At 45.2% G+C, this 12,444-nt stretch overlaps 10 non-coding genes across 10 annotated transcripts; all 10 read left to right on the top strand.

The window, feature by feature from the left end:
* Nucleotides 1–253: 253 nt before the first annotated feature.
* Nucleotides 254–444, top strand: LOC141188470 (U2 spliceosomal RNA). The gene has a single exon (XR_012262560.1). It is a non-coding gene; the product is annotated as a U2 spliceosomal RNA (small nuclear RNA).
* A 1,119-nt stretch (nucleotides 445–1,563) lies between these two features.
* Nucleotides 1,564–1,754, top strand: LOC141188469 (U2 spliceosomal RNA). Its single transcript, XR_012262559.1, has one exon. It is a non-coding gene; the product is annotated as a U2 spliceosomal RNA (small nuclear RNA).
* Nucleotides 1,755–2,874: 1,120 nt separating this feature from the next.
* Nucleotides 2,875–3,065, top strand: LOC141188466 (U2 spliceosomal RNA). Its single transcript, XR_012262557.1, has one exon. It is a non-coding gene; the product is annotated as a U2 spliceosomal RNA (small nuclear RNA).
* Nucleotides 3,066–4,186: 1,121 nt separating this feature from the next.
* Nucleotides 4,187–4,377, top strand: LOC141188465 (U2 spliceosomal RNA). The gene has a single exon (XR_012262556.1). It is a non-coding gene; the product is annotated as a U2 spliceosomal RNA (small nuclear RNA).
* Nucleotides 4,378–5,503: 1,126 nt separating this feature from the next.
* Nucleotides 5,504–5,694, top strand: LOC141188464 (U2 spliceosomal RNA). The gene has a single exon (XR_012262555.1). It is a non-coding gene; the product is annotated as a U2 spliceosomal RNA (small nuclear RNA).
* A 1,122-nt stretch (nucleotides 5,695–6,816) lies between these two features.
* Nucleotides 6,817–7,007, top strand: LOC141188463 (U2 spliceosomal RNA). Its single transcript, XR_012262554.1, has one exon. It is a non-coding gene; the product is annotated as a U2 spliceosomal RNA (small nuclear RNA).
* Nucleotides 7,008–8,128: 1,121 nt separating this feature from the next.
* Nucleotides 8,129–8,319, top strand: LOC141184211 (U2 spliceosomal RNA). Its single transcript, XR_012258988.1, has one exon. It is a non-coding gene; the product is annotated as a U2 spliceosomal RNA (small nuclear RNA).
* Nucleotides 8,320–9,444: 1,125 nt separating this feature from the next.
* LOC141188462 (U2 spliceosomal RNA) lies at nucleotides 9,445–9,635 on the top strand. The gene has a single exon (XR_012262553.1). It is a non-coding gene; the product is annotated as a U2 spliceosomal RNA (small nuclear RNA).
* Nucleotides 9,636–10,755: 1,120 nt separating this feature from the next.
* LOC141188461 (U2 spliceosomal RNA) lies at nucleotides 10,756–10,946 on the top strand. Its single transcript, XR_012262552.1, has one exon. It is a non-coding gene; the product is annotated as a U2 spliceosomal RNA (small nuclear RNA).
* A 1,125-nt stretch (nucleotides 10,947–12,071) lies between these two features.
* Nucleotides 12,072–12,262, top strand: LOC141184210 (U2 spliceosomal RNA). Its single transcript, XR_012258987.1, has one exon. It is a non-coding gene; the product is annotated as a U2 spliceosomal RNA (small nuclear RNA).
* Nucleotides 12,263–12,444: the final 182 nt, after the last annotated feature.

Here is a 12,444-nt window from a genome sequence, read left to right as displayed (position 1 = left end):
TTGGTTCTCCTCCCTTCCAACGGTGTTGAGGCGGGTGGGAACAGCCGGGGGTTGAGGGTACTGTGCTAAAAGAGGTGGAGTTATGCAGATCTAAAACGCGTGGATTGCAGCAGCAGCAAGCCGAAAAGTGCAGGCATGTGAGGGATCTAGAGGTTGACAGCATGTCTTCTTAACGGGAGTCCAGGTGGCCATCTCCACAAATGGACTTTTCAGAATCCTTGGGTGGCACCGTAGTCGGAAACCAATTCTGGTTATCGCTTCTCGGCCTTTTGGCTAAGATCAAGTGTAGTATCTGTTCTTATCAGTTTAATATCTGATACGTCCCCTATCTGGGGACCATATATTAAATGGATTTTTAGAACAGGGAGATGGAAAAAGAGCTTGCTCTGTCCACTCCACGCATTGACCTGGTATTGCAGTATCTCCAGGACCGGTGCACCCCTTCTTTAATGCAGTTTCTAAAATCAGAAAGAATTGAATTCAATGCTTTTTGTTCATTTTGCTTGTTTGTCGGATTTTGGGATGGACTCTTTGGCTTTGCTTTTCTTCTCCTCATTGGATTTTTCATGTTAAAAGTTGCAGAAGCCAGATGACAAGCTCATTTTGGTTCAACTTCAGCAACTGTGCATTGCATTGCCATGTAATGTAATGTAATGCAATGCTATCTATCTAGCTCTCCCTCTATACTTCCTTTTGGATAAACAGACATATTAGGCAAGCATTTTGGAGCTTTCACCTAAATAACTACAGGTGGTGAGATAAGCTGCACAATATAATTGACCTTTCAGTATATTGTTGCACACACACCATCTATTTAGCAAATGCCCTTGTTATCAACAGCAGCCTTTTAAACTCACCTGAGCTAACAGGTATGTGAGCTGGTTACTCTGCTGCGCTTAAAATTTCTTTTTTGGTTTGCTACAATGCCTTTTCTGAAACGTTGTCTCCCTCTGCTGGAACACTGACTTCTTTCATTTAATGCCTGCAGACTATAAAAGAGAAACCAACCCAAAAAGTTTGGTTGATTAGTCTGTGGCATTCTTTTAAACTGTTGCTTATGGCGGTCTCTGTGAGCTTCTCAGTGACATTCAGCCATCCAGGTATCCCACCTGCAGTAGACGGAATGTGGCAATGGAACGCTGGCTGCGCGTGTCATAATAGGCTCTGAGCCTTTATATACCTGCGCACAGCAGCAGCCACCTTCAGTCTGCTGCTGGACAGCCAGCAGCAGCAGCAGCAGGAGAGGTAATTAATCAGCAACCCTCCTGCTAAGGGTAGACAGCTGCTCGTTCCACCCCCCCCCGCCTTAATTGGTTCTCCTCCCTTCCAACAGTGTTGAGGCGGGTGGGAACAGCCGGGGGTTGAGGGTACTGTGCTAAAAGAGGTGGAGTTATGCAGATCTAAAACGCGTGGATTGCAGCAGCAGCAAGCCGAAAAGTGCAGGCATGTGAGGGATCTAGAGGTTGACAGCATGTCTTCTTAACGGGAGTCCAGGTGGCCATCTCCACAAATGGACTTTTCAGAATCCTTGGGTGGCACCGTAGTCGGAAACCAATTCTGGTTATCGCTTCTCGGCCTTTTGGCTAAGATCAAGTGTAGTATCTGTTCTTATCAGTTTAATATCTGATACGTCCCCTATCTGGGGACCATATATTAAATGGATTTTTAGAACAGGGAGATGGAAAAAGAGCTTGCTCTGTCCACTCCACGCATTGACCTGGTATTGCAGTATCTCCAGGACCGGTGCACCCCTTCTTTAATGCAGTTTCTAAAATCAGAAAGAATTGAATTCAATGCTTTTTGTTCATTTTGCTTGTTTGTCGGATTTTGGGATGGACTCTTTGGCTTTGCTTTTCTTCTCCTCATTGGATTTTTCATGTTAAAAGTTGCAGAAGCCAGATGACAAGCTCATTTTGGTTCAACTTCAGCAACTGTGCATTGCATTGCCATGTAATGTAATGTAATGCAATGCTATCTATCTAGCTCTCCCTCTATACTTCCTTTTGGATAAACAGACATATTAGGCAAGCATTTTGGAGCTTTCACCTAAATAACTACAGGTGGTGAGATAAGCTGCACAATATAATTGACCTTTCAGTATATTGTTGCACACACACCATCTATTTAGCAAATGCCCTTGTTATCAACAGCAGCCTTTTAAACTCACCTGAGCTAACAGGTATGTGAGCTGGTTACTCTGCTGCGCTTAAAATTTCTTTTTTGGTTTGCTACAATGCCTTTTCTGAAACGTTGTCTCCCTCTGCTGGAACACTGACTTCTTTCATTTAATGCCTGCAGACTATAAAAGAGAAACCAAACCAAAAAGTTTGGTTGATTAGTCTGTGGCATTCTTTTAAACTGTTGCTTATGGCGGTCTCTGTGAGCTTCTCAGTGACATTCAGCCATCCAGGTATCCCGCCTGCAGTAGACGGAATGTGGCAATGGAACGCTGGCTGCGCGTGTCATAATAGGCTCTGAGCCTTTATATACCTGCGCACAGCAGCAGCCACCTTCAGTCTGCTGCTGGACAGCCAGCAGCAGCAGCAGCAGGAGAGGTAATTAATCAGCAACCCTCCTGCTAAGGGTAGACAGCTGCTCGTTCCACCCCCCCCCCGCCTTAATTGGTTCTCCTCCCTTCCAACGGTGTTGAGGCGGGTGGGAACAGCCGGGGGTTGAGGGTACTGTGCTAAAAGAGGTGGAGTTATGCAGATCTAAAACGCGTGGATTGCAGCAGCAGCAAGCCGAAAAGTGCAGGCATGTGAGGGATCTAGAGGTTGACAGCATGTCTTCTTAACGGGAGTCCAGGTGGCCATCTCCACAAATGGACTTTTCAGAATCCTTGGGTGGCACCGTAGTCGGAAACCAATTCTGGTTATCGCTTCTCGGCCTTTTGGCTAAGATCAAGTGTAGTATCTGTTCTTATCAGTTTAATATCTGATACGTCCCCTATCTGGGGACCATATATTAAATGGATTTTTAGAACAGGGAGATGGAAAAAGAGCTTGCTCTGTCCACTCCACGCATTGACCTGGTATTGCAGTATCTCCAGGACCGGTGCACCCCTTCTTTAATGCAGTTTCTAAAATCAGAAAGAATTGAATTCAATGCTTTTTGTTCATTTTGCTTGTTTGTCGGATTTTGGGATGGACTCTTTGGCTTTGCTTTTCTTCTCCTCATTGGATTTTTCATGTTAAAAGTTGCAGAAGCCAGATGACAAGCTCATTTTGGTTCAACTTCAGCAACTGTGCATTGCATTGCCATGTAATGTAATGTAATGCAATGCTATCTATCTAGCTCTCCCTCTATACTTCCTTTTGGATAAACAGACATATTAGGCAAGCATTTTGGAGCTTTCACCTAAATAACTACAGGTGGTGAGATAAGCTGCACAATATAATTGACCTTTCAGTATATTGTTGCACACACACCATCTATTTAGCAAATGCCCTTGTTATCAACAGCAGCCTTTTAAACTCACCTGAGCTAACAGGTATGTGAGCTGGTTACTCTGCTGCGCTTAAAATTTCTTTTTTGGTTTGCTACAATGCCTTTTCTGAAACGTTGTCTCCCTCTGCTGGAACACTGACTTCTTTCATTTAATGCCTGCAGACTATAAAAGAGAAACCAACCCAAAAAGTTTGGTTGATTAGTCTGTGGCATTCTTTTAAACTGTTGCTTATGGCGGTCTCTGTGAGCTTCTCAGTGACATTCAGCCATCCAGGTATCCCGCCTGCAGTAGACGGAATGTGGCAATGGAACGCTGGCTGCGCGTGTCATAATAGGCTCTGAGCCTTTATATACCTGCGCACAGCAGCAGCCACCTTCAGTCTGCTGCTGGACAGCCAGCAGCAGCAGCAGCAGGAGAGGTAATTAATCAGCAACCCTCCTGCTAAGGGTAGACAGCTGCTCGTTCCACCCCCCCCCCCGCCTTAATTGGTTCTCCTCCCTTCCAACGGTGTTGAGGCGGGTGGGAACAGCCGGGGGTTGAGGGTACTGTGCTAAAAGAGGTGGAGTTATGCAGATCTAAAACGCGTGGATTGCAGCAGCAGCAAGCCGAAAAGTGCAGGCATGTGAGGGATCTAGAGGTTGACAGCATGTCTTCTTAACGGGAGTCCAGGTGGCCATCTCCACAAATGGACTTTTCAGAATCCTTGGGTGGCACCGTAGTCGGAAACCAATTCTGGTTATCGCTTCTCGGCCTTTTGGCTAAGATCAAGTGTAGTATCTGTTCTTATCAGTTTAATATCTGATACGTCCCCTATCTGGGGACCATATATTAAATGGATTTTTAGAACAGGGAGATGGAAAAAGAGCTTGCTCTGTCCACTCCACGCATTGACCTGGTATTGCAGTATCTCCAGGACCGGTGCACCCCTTCTTTAATGCAGTTTCTAAAATCAGAAAGAATTGAATTCAATGCTTTTTGTTCATTTTGCTTGTTTGTCGGATTTTGGGATGGACTCTTTGGCTTTGCTTTTCTTCTCCTCATTGGATTTTTCATGTTAAAAGTTGCAGAAGCCAGATGACAAGCTCATTTTGGTTCAACTTCAGCAACTGTGCATTGCATTGCCATGTAATGTAATGTAATGCAATGCTATCTATCTAGCTCTCCCTCTATACTTCCTTTTGGATAAACAGACATATTAGGCAAGCATTTTGGAGCTTTCACCTAAATAACTACAGGTGGTGAGATAAGCTGCACAATATAATTGACCTTTCAGTATATTGTTGCACACACACCATCTATTTAGCAAATGCCCTTGTTATCAACAGCAGCCTTTTAAACTCACCTGAGCTAACAGGTATGTGAGCTGGTTACTCTGCTGCGCTTAAAATTTCTTTTTTGGTTTGCTACAATGCCTTTTCTGAAACGTTGTCTCCCTCTGCTGGAACACTGACTTCTTTCATTTAATGCCTGCAGACTATAAAAGAGAAACCAACCCAAAAAGTTTGGTTGATTAGTCTGTGGCATTCTTTTAAACTGTTGCTTATGGCGGTCTCTGTGAGCTTCTCAGTGACATTCAGCCATCCAGGTATCCCGCCTGCAGTAGACGGAATGTGGCAATGGAACGCTGGCTGCGCGTGTCATAATAGGCTCTGAGCCTTTATATACCTGCGCACAGCAGCAGCCACCTTCAGTCTGCTGCTGGACAGCCAGCAGCAGCAGCAGCAGGAGAGGTAATTAATCAGCAACCCTCCTGCTAAGGGTAGACAGCTGCTCGTTCCACCCCCCCCCCCCCCCCGCCTTTATTGGTTCTCCTCCCTTCCAACGGTGTTGAGGCGGGTGGGAACAGCCGGGGGTTGAGGGTACTGTGCTAAAAGAGGTGGAGTTATGCAGATCTAAAACGCGTGGATTGCAGCAGCAGCAAGCCGAAAAGTGCAGGCATGTGAGGGATCTAGAGGTTGACAGCATGTCTTCTTAACGGGAGTCCAGGTGGCCATCTCCACAAATGGACTTTTCAGAATCCTTGGGTGGCACCGTAGTCGGAAACCAATTCTGGTTATCGCTTCTCGGCCTTTTGGCTAAGATCAAGTGTAGTATCTGTTCTTATCAGTTTAATATCTGATACGTCCCCTATCTGGGGACCATATATTAAATGGATTTTTAGAACAGGGAGATGGAAAAAGAGCTTGCTCTGTCCACTCCACGCATTGACCTGGTATTGCAGTATCTCCAGGACCGGTGCACCCCTTCTTTAATGCAGTTTCTAAAATCAGAAAGAATTGAATTCAATGCTTTTTGTTCATTTTGCTTGTTTGTCGGATTTTGGGATGGACTCTTTGGCTTTGCTTTTCTTCTCCTCATTGGATTTTTCATGTTAAAAGTTGCAGAAGCCAGATGACAAGCTCATTTTGGTTCAACTTCAGCAACTGTGCATTGCATTGCCATGTAATGTAATGTAATGCAATGCTATCTATCTAGCTCTCCCTCTATACTTCCTTTTGGATAAACAGACATATTAGGCAAGCATTTTGGAGCTTTCACCTAAATAACTACAGGTGGTGAGATAAGCTGCACAATATAATTGACCTTTCAGTATATTGTTGCACACACACCATCTATTTAGCAAATGCCCTTGTTATCAACAGCAGCCTTTTAAACTCACCTGAGCTAACAGGTATGTGAGCTGGTTACTCTGCTGCGCTTAAAATTTCTTTTTTGGTTTGCTACAATGCCTTTTCTGAAACGTTGTCTCCCTCTGCTGGAACACTGACTTCTTTCATTTAATGCCTGCAGACTATAAAAGAGAAACCAACCCAAAAAGTTTGGTTGATTAGTCTGTGGCATTCTTTTAAACTGTTGCTTATGGCGGTCTCTGTGAGCTTCTCAGTGACATTCAGCCATCCAGGTATCCCGCCTGCAGTAGACGGAATGTGGCAATGGAACGCTGGCTGCGCGTGTCATAATAGGCTCTGAGCCTTTATATACCTGCGCACAGCAGCAGCCACCTTCAGTCTGCTGCTGGACAGCCAGCAGCAGCAGAAGCAGGAGAGGTAATTAATCAGCAACCCTCCTGCTAAGGGTAGACAGCTGCTCGTTCCACCCCCCCCCCCCGCCTTAATTGGTTCTCCTCCCTTCCAACGGTGTTGAGGCGGGTGGGAACAGCCGGGGGTTGAGGGTACTGTGCTAAAAGAGGTGGAGTTATGCAGATCTAAAACGCGTGGATTGCAGCAGCAGCAAGCCGAAAAGTGCAGGCATGTGAGGGATCTAGAGGTTGACAGCATGTCTTCTTAACGGGAGTCCAGGTGGCCATCTCCACAAATGGACTTTTCAGAATCCTTGGGTGGCACCGTAGTCGGAAACCAATTCTGGTTATCGCTTCTCGGCCTTTTGGCTAAGATCAAGTGTAGTATCTGTTCTTATCAGTTTAATATCTGATACGTCCCCTATCTGGGGACCATATATTAAATGGATTTTTAGAACAGGGAGATGGAAAAAGAGCTTGCTCTGTCCACTCCACGCATTGACCTGGTATTGCAGTATCTCCAGGACCGGTGCACCCCTTCTTTAATGCAGTTTCTAAAATCAGAAAGAATTGAATTCAATGCTTTTTGTTCATTTTGCTTGTTTGTCGGATTTTGGGATGGACTCTTTGGCTTTGCTTTTCTTCTCCTCATTGGATTTTTCATGTTAAAAGTTGCAGAAGCCAGATGACAAGCTCATTTTGGTTCAACTTCAGCAACTGTGCATTACATTGCCATGTAATGTAATGTAATGCAATGCTATCTATCTAGCTCTCCCTCTATACTTCCTTTTGGATAAACAGACATATTAGGCAAGCATTTTGGAGCTTTCACCTAAATAACTACAGGTGGTGAGATAAGCTGCACAATATAATTGACCTTTCAGTATATTGTTGCACACACACCATCTATTTAGCAAATGCCCTTGTTATCAACAGCAGCCTTTTAAACTCACCTGAGCTAACAGGTATGTGAGCTGGTTACTCTGCTGCGCTTAAAATTTCTTTTTTGGTTTGCTACAATGCCTTTTCTGAAACGTTGTCTCCCTCTGCTGGAACACTGACTTCTTTCATTTAATGCCTGCAGACTATAAAAGAGAAACCAACCCAAAAAGTTTGGTTGATTAGTCTGTGGCATTCTTTTAAACTGTTGCTTATGGCGGTCTCTGTGAGCTTCTCAGTGACATTCAGCCATCCAGGTATCCCGCCTGCAGTAGACGGAATGTGGCAATGGAACGCTGGCTGCGCGTGTCATAATAGGCTCTGAGCCTTTATATACCTGCGCACAGCAGCAGCCACCTTCAGTCTGCTGCTGGACAGCCAGCAGCAGCAGCAGCAGGAGAGGTAATTAATCAGCAACCCTCCTGCTAAGGGTAGACAGCTGCTCGTTCCACCCCCCCCCCCGCCTTAATTGGTTCTCCTCCCTTCCAACGGTGTTGAGGCGGGTGGGAACAGCCGGGGGTTGAGGGTACTGTGCTAAAAGAGGTGGAGTTATGCAGATCTAAAACGCGTGGATTGCAGCAGCAGCAAGCCGAAAAGTGCAGGCATGTGAGGGATCTAGAGGTTGACAGCATGTCTTCTTAACGGGAGTCCAGGTGGCCATCTCCACAAATGGACTTTTCAGAATCCTTGGGTGGCACCGTAGTCGGAAACCAATTCTGGTTATCGCTTCTCGGCCTTTTGGCTAAGATCAAGTGTAGTATCTGTTCTTATCAGTTTAATATCTGATACGTCCCCTATCTGGGGACCATATATTAAATGGATTTTTAGAACAGGGAGATGGAAAAAGAGCTTGCTCTGTCCACTCCACGCATTGACCTGGTATTGCAGTATCTCCAGGACCGGTGCAGCCCTTCTTTAATGCAGTTTCTAAAATCAGAAAGAATTGAATTCAATGCTTTTTGTTCATTTTGCTTGTTTGTCGGATTTTGGGATGGATTCTTTGGCTTTGCTTTTCTTCTCCTCATTGGATTTTTCATGTTAAAAGTTGCAGAAGCCAGATGACAAGCTCATTTTGGTTCAACTTCAGCAACTGTGCATTGCATTGCCATGTAATGTAATATAATGCAATGCTATCTATCTAGCTCTCCCTCTATACTTCCTTTTGGATAAACAGACATATTAGGCAAGCATTTTGGAGCTTTCACCTAAATAACTACAGGTGGTGAGATAAGCTGCACAATATAATTGACCTTTCAGTATATTGTTGCACACACACCATCTATTTAGCAAATGCCCTTGTTATCAACAGCAGCGTTTTAAACTCACCTGAGCTAACAGGTATGTGAGCTGGTTACTCTGCTGCGCTTAAAATTTCTTTTTTGGTTTGCTACAATGCCTTTTCTGAAACGTTGTCTCCCTCTGCTGGAACACTGACTTCTTTCATTTAATGCCTGCAGACTATAAAAGAGAAACCAACCCAAAAAGTTTGGTTGATTAGTCTGTGGCATTCTTTTAAACTGTTGCTTATGGCGGTCTCTGTGAGCTTCTCAGTGACATTCAGCCATCCAGGTATCCCGCCTGCAGTAGACGGAATGTGGCAATGGAACGCTGGCTGCGCGTGTCATAATAGGCTCTGAGCCTTTATATACCTGCGCACAGCAGCAGCCACCTTCAGTCTGCTGCTGGACAGCCAGCAGCAGCAGCAGCAGGAGAGGTAATTAATCAGCAACCCTCCTGCTAAGGGTAGACAGCTGCTCGTTCCACCCCCCCCCCCCCCCGCCTTAATTGGTTCTCCTCCCTTCCAACGGTGTTGAGGCGGGTGGGAACAGCCGGGGGTTGAGGGTACTGTGCTAAAAGAGGTGGAGTTATGCAGATCTAAAACGCGTGGATTGCAGCAGCAGCAAGCCGAAAAGTGCAGGCATGTGAGGGATCTAGAGGTTGACAGCATGTCTTCTTAACGGGAGTCCAGGTGGCCATCTCCACAAATGGACTTTTCAGAATCCTTGGGTGGCACCGTAGTCAGAAACCAATTCTGGTTATCGCTTCTCGGCCTTTTGGCTAAGATCAAGTGTAGTATCTGTTCTTATCAGTTTAATATCTGATACGTCCCCTATCTGGGGACCATATATTAAATGGATTTTTAGAACAGGGAGATGGAAAAAGAGCTTGCTCTGTCCACTCCACGCATTGACCTGGTATTGCAGTATCTCCAGGACCGGTGCACCCCTTCTTTAATGCAGTTTCTAAAATCAGAAAGAATTGAATTCAATGCTTTTTGTTCATTTTGCTTGTTTGTCGGATTTTGGGATGGACTCTTTGGCTTTGCTTTTCTTCTCCTCATTGGATTTTTCATGTTAAAAGTTGCAGAAGCCAGATGACAAGCTCATTTTGGTTCAACTTCAGCAACTGTGCATTGCATTGCCATGTAATGTAATGTAATGCAATGCTATCTATCTAGCTCTCCCTCTATACTTCCTTTTGGATAAACAGACATATTAGGCAAGCATTTTGGAGCTTTCACCTAAATAACTACAGGTGGTGAGATAAGCTGCACAATATAATTGACCTTTCAGTATATTGTTGCACACACACCATCTATTTAGCAAATGCCCTTGTTATCAACAGCAGCCTTTTAAACTCACCTGAGCTAACAGGTATGTGAGCTGGTTACTCTGCTGCGCTTAAAATTTCTTTTTTGGTTTGCTACAATGCCTTTTCTGAAACGTTGTCTCCCTCTGCTGGAACACTGACTTCTTTCATTTAATGCCTGCAGACTATAAAAGAGAAACCAACCCAAAAAGTTTGGTTGATTAGTCTGTGGCATTCTTTTAAACTGTTGCTTATGGCGGTCTCTGTGAGCTTCTCAGTGACATTCAGCCATCCAGGTATCCCGCCTGCAGTAGACGGAATGTGGCAATGGAACGCTGGCTGCGCGTGTCATAATAGGCTCTGAGCCTTTATATACCTGCGCACAGCAGCAGCCACCTTCAGTCTGCTGCTGGACAGCCAGCAGCAGCAGCAGCAGGAGAGGTAATTAATCAGCAACCCTCCTGCTAAGGGTAGACAGCTGCTCGTTCCACCCCCCCCCCGCCTTAATTGGTTCTCCTCCCTTCCAACGGTGTTGAGGCGGGTGGGAACAGCCGGGGGTTGAGGGTACTGTGCTAAAAGAGGTGGAGTTATGCAGATCTAAAACGCGTGGATTGCAGCAGCAGCAAGCCGAAAAGTGCAGGCATGTGAGGGATCTAGAGGTTGACAGCATGTCTTCTTAACGGGAGTCCAGGTGGCCATCTCCACAAATGGACTTTTCAGAATCCTTGGGTGGCACCGTAGTCGGAAACCAATTCTGGTTATCGCTTCTCGGCCTTTTGGCTAAGATCAAGTGTAGTATCTGTTCTTATCAGTTTAATATCTGATACGTCCCCTATCTGGGGACCATATATTAAATGGATTTTTAGAACAGGGAGATGGAAAAAGAGCTTGCTCTGTCCACTCCACGCATTGACCTGGTATTGCAGTATCTCCAGGACCGGTGCACCCCTTCTTTAATGCAGTTTCTAAAATCAGAAAGAATTGAATTCAATGCTTTTTGTTCATTTTGCTTGTTTGTCGGATTTTGGGATGGACTCTTTGGCTTTGCTTTTCTTCTCCTCATTGGATTTTTCATGTTAAAAGTTGCAGAAGCCAGATGACAAGCTCATTTTGGTTCAACTTCAGCAACTGTGCATTACATTGCCATGTAATGTAATGTAATGCAATGCTATCTATCTAGCTCTCCCTCTATACTTCCTTTTGGATAAACAGACATATTAGGCAAGCATTTTGGAGCTTTCACCTAAATAACTACAGGTGGTGAGATAAGCTGCACAATATAATTGACCTTTCAGTATATTGTTGCACACACACCATCTATTTAGCAAATGCCCTTGTTATCAACAGCAGCCTTTTAAACTCACCTGAGCTAACAGGTATGTGAGCTGGTTACTCTGCTGCGCTTAAAATTTCTTTTTTGGTTTGCTACAATGCCTTTTCTGAAACGTTGTCTCCCTCTGCTGGAACACTGACTTCTTTCATTTAATGCCTGCAGACTATAAAAGAGAAACCAACCCAAAAAGTTTGGTTGATTAGTCTGTGGCATTCTTTTAAACTGTTGCTTATGGCGGTCTCTGTGAGCTTCTCAGTGACATTCAGCCATCCAGGTATCCCGCCTGCAGTAGACGGAATGTGGCAATGGAACGCTGGCTGCGCGTGTCATAATAGGCTCTGAGCCTTTATATACCTGCGCACAGCAGCAGCCACCTTCAGTCTGCTGCTGGACAGCCAGCAGCAGCAGCAGCAGGAGAGGTAATTAATCAGCAACCCTCCTGCTAAGGGTAGACAGCTGCTCGTTCCACCCCCCCCCCCCCCCGCCTTAATTGGTTCTCCTCCCTTCCAACGGTGTTGAGGCGGGTGGGAACAGCCGGGGGTTGAGGGTACTGTGCTAAAAGAGGTGGAGTTATGCAGATCTAAAACGCGTGGATTGCAGCAGCAGCAAGCCGAAAAGTGCAGGCATGTGAGGGATCTAGAGGTTGACAGCATGTCTTCTTAACGGGAGTCCAGGTGGCCATCTCCACAAATGGACTTTTCAGAATCCTTGGGTGGCACCGTAGTCGGAAACCAATTCTGGTTATCGCTTCTCGGCCTTTTGGCTAAGATCAAGTGTAGTATCTGTTCTTATCAGTTTAATATCTGATACGTCCCCTATCTGGGGACCATATATTAAATGGATTTTTAGAACAGGGAGATGGAAAAAGAGCTTGCTCTGTCCACTCCACGCATTGACCTGGTATTGCAGTATCTCCAGGACCGGTGCAGCCCTTCTTTAATGCAGTTTCTAAAATCAGAAAGAATTGAATTCAATGCTTTTTGTTCATTTTGCTTGTTTGTCGGATTTTGGGATGGATTCTTTGGCTTTGCTTTTCTTCTCCTCATTGGATTTTTCATGTTAAAAGTTGCAGAAGCCAGATGACAAGCTCATTTTGGTTCAACTTCAGCAACTGTG

This window comes from Phyllobates terribilis, unplaced genomic scaffold (genome assembly GCF_046119375.1).
Source record: "Phyllobates terribilis strain yellow unplaced genomic scaffold, ASM4611937v1 Scaffold_40__1_contigs__length_11209783, whole genome shotgun sequence".
Lineage (NCBI taxonomy): Eukaryota > Metazoa > Chordata > Amphibia > Anura > Dendrobatidae > Phyllobates > Phyllobates terribilis.
This window is presented reverse-complemented; position numbering and strand designations above follow the sequence as displayed.